This window comes from Nematolebias whitei, chromosome 17, assembly GCF_014905685.2.
Source record: "Nematolebias whitei isolate Nwh7 chromosome 17, NemWhi1, whole genome shotgun sequence".
NCBI lineage: Eukaryota > Metazoa > Chordata > Actinopteri > Cyprinodontiformes > Rivulidae > Nematolebias > Nematolebias whitei.
In genome coordinates this window covers 27869675-27873393 of record NC_056514.1, presented here as the reverse complement: position 1 = coordinate 27873393, position 3719 = coordinate 27869675, and positions in this window count along the sequence as shown.

Sequence of the window (3719 nt, the reverse complement as noted above, 5' to 3'; positions counted from 1 at the left end):
ATATATATATACACACATATACATACATATACACACACACACACACACAATACCCCCAACCCCTGTAAAGATATATTGATTCACCGATGTAAATAATCAAAATCAGTTAAATGTGAACGTTAGTTCTCTTTATTCAGATAATCCACATGTGACATCTACATTTTAGGATCTGGTTATTATAGACACAGATTAAATGTTAAATATGAATATGTCTATATTTATCACCACATTACTAGTGTTGCACACATTAGTGTAGTAAACACTCAAAAGAATACATACGTTGCTTTAGTGCTTACCTATAGTCTAAACATTTATGGAGTAAACATGTTTAATAAATCATGTTAAAAGTTACAAACATTATCTTTGGTGCCTGAATGTTTTCCTACTATATTAGTGTGTGAGAATGACAGGGATTAACTTCAAAACACTTTGTAGACTGGTGCTTTATGAAGTTCAGTCCATTTCCTTGTATTAGTTGACCAGCAGATCTGCCACATTCAATATGGCTGACACTCCAACGTACCGCTGCAGCTAGCCAGCCTGCTCAACAAGGCGCCTACTATTAAGACCTCAGAATGCACTGACTGACACATCAGAGATGCAAACTTGTAAATCAAAGTCTATAGCATGCCAACACTACCTACATAACTATGTTTATATTCTATAATATTGTAAAAGACTTTTATTCCTCCAACTTTCATTTATGATTTGTTCAACTCCCCCTATTGGTCTGGAGCACTTCCGTTCTGTGGAGCGAGTTTGCTGGTGTTTTTACTATTTGCAGCATTTTTTTTATTTTATTTTTTTTGTATTTGTTTTGTTGATTGTAAGTTTTTGCTTCGATGTTCTGTTATTGCAGTATTTTTTTTGTTTGTTTTGCAGCATTTTTCCTGTTGCATTTGTTTTTTTTTGTCTTTGCATCATACAGCTTGTTTGCAGCTTGTTTCGCAGTTTGCTGCGCGTTTGCACCTGTTGGATTAACCTCAAATTGCTGTGATTTTTAAACAGCATTTCTTTAATTGTTTCTTTTGTGCATTTCCACACTTATTAGAATCCAATCTATTTTAGTTGTTCCTAAACCAAATAATTTAAGTACTGAGTATTTGAAAACAAATACTCTGAATTGGATGCTCCCAACAGTGCACAGTTCTCAACTACACTTTTTACCTGTAAGACAAGCAGTACGTTGATGTCTTTGATGCAAGATATTCAAGTGGGTGGGAGATAAACTATGTAGAAGAACAGAGGTAGTATATTTTTTATTATCCAAGGTGGTGCAATGTGACAGATCTTGACAAGCGGAGGGAGCAATTTTATCCTCCATCAGGTGCAATGGCAGAGCTAGGGCGTTGCCAATGGTGGCCTTTCATAGATTAAATCATCGGCCACCCCAAATCATTTGAGGAAACTATACATTTAAGCAATATAAAAACTAGAAAGCATAAATTCCTCAAATAGTAGGGGTGGCAATTTTACATATAAATATATGTATATGGTGGTGGCCATCTTGAATTTTGACATGACATCTTAGTTTTCAAAAGAAGCCTTTCTTACATCAAGATACAGCCAGACACCAATGAGGATATTGGCCTCTTACTTATTTTTTAAGTTTTTTTTTTTTATTATTATTCTCAAGATTTACTTGTATATGGTGACAGCCATCTTGGATTTTGACTTGGCATCCCAGTATTTCAAAATAATCTTTAAGACAAGATGCACCCACACACCAAAATGAAAGTGGGTACTTCACTTATAAGTTATCTCAATCACAACATTTATGAATGGACAGATGGACGGACGATGGATATTCCTAATTTCCCTGTTTCACTCTGAAATGGGGACAAAAATCCATTAAATGCCACTGCATTAGCCACAGTTAGTGACTGTCCCACATGTCAAAGCAGCTGAACTGTGAATGTTCAAAACCCTTAAAAATTATCTCAGGTTGTTGTTTTTTTTTAATCACATTTCTCCCATTATCTCACATGATGACACAAATATATGTATACTCCAAAAACTGTTTAATCTTGGTCTATTTCCCATGTGATAAGCATCTCCTCGAATTTCTTATTAATGTTTCTGTATGAAATCCATCCTCTTAAACTTTGGCTCAATTCCAGTGTGAAAGGAGGCTAAGCAATAAAAATGGCCAAACATTATATCCCCAAAGAGTCAGTAGCAGTGGTCAAATCGCATGAAGCCCCTCCTGGATGTTGGCTAACAATCCTATCCTGTACAGCTGTATTGGAAACAAAGGAGTTTTAAAAAGTAATTGACCAAAGCCAAAATAAAATAAAATACTATGATAACTTACATTTACAAAGAAAGTCACAAAAAGAGAGGAATTCAGTAAGCTTTGTTCCTGTTGTCATCAGTATCATGTTCAGATTTATCCAGTTTGTATCAAAGGAAGAGTGACATAAGGTATAAGGCTCTGTCAGAAACAAGAGGTCTTAAATGATAACATTTTTATCCTCGTCTTACAGATCTTGAAATGAAGAACATCTGTGTTACATGGAGGCTGCACAGCTGCAGAAAGAAAAGCTTTGCAGAGAGCAGTGAAGGCTGCACAGAAGTCTGTTGGAGTCAGTCTCCCCACCATCACAGACATTTACAGCTCTAGATGCAGGAAGAGAGCCACCTGCATCATGAAAGACCTCACTCATCCAGCACACACACTTTTTGCCCTGCTCCCCTCAGGAAGGAGGTTGAGGAGCATTAAGTGTAGAACCACTAGACTGAGGAGCAGCTTCTACCCCGAGGCTGTTAGACTCATGAATCTCTAACCAGAATAATCACAGTGAAAAATCGCATCATGTTGCTGCTGATCTATTTCATGCTGCTGTGTTCATTCGTACTCATCTGCTAACACAGACTCGTGTTTGTACTGCTGTTCAGTGCATTGTTTTATAGTGTATTTTTAATTAATGTTTTTCTTAGTTCACATCTTAGATCTTGTTACTGCTTTTCTTTTACCTTTTAATACTTTTGTTGGATGTAACTGGGACCTGGTGTACACAATTTCAATGACAAAGAACCTTGAATCCTTGGCGAGGAGGGTGGAAATCCCAGGTGAGTGGTAATACAGGTTTGTGGTTTGTAGGAGAGCTGCAGGAGAACTTGTCCTATGTCTAAGGGGTATAGTTGGTCACAGGTGAATCCAGAGGATCAGAAGGTAGGTGGTTCCTGGTAGGGATCTTCACAAGGAGACTCGAAGGAAGTTGAGTTTTCATAAGGAGTAAACCCCAAACAGGTCTGGACTCGAGAAAACACAAGGAATAAAACACAGGTTAGTAACTTAACGAAACCCAGTCACTTGCAGCAGAGGCTTCAATGATCCAGTGTTGAACTGCCGTCCCACAGGAGCTTAAGAACATCTATCCTCATCAGAAATGGATTAGGAGCAGGTGTGAGAGATTGGCTCTGCCATTCACAATAAGTCTCCTAAACAGGACTTGGGATAGTTGTAATAGTTTATAGAGAGAGAGAGATATAGAGATAGATATAGATATAGAGATAGATATAGATATAGAGATAGATATAGATATAGAGATAGATATAGATAGAGAGAGATATAGATATATATAGAGAGAGATAGAGATAGAGATAGAGATAGAGATAGAGATAGATATAGATATAGATAGATATAGATAGATATATATAGATATAGATATAGATAGATAGATAGATAGATAGATAGATAGATAGATAGATAGATA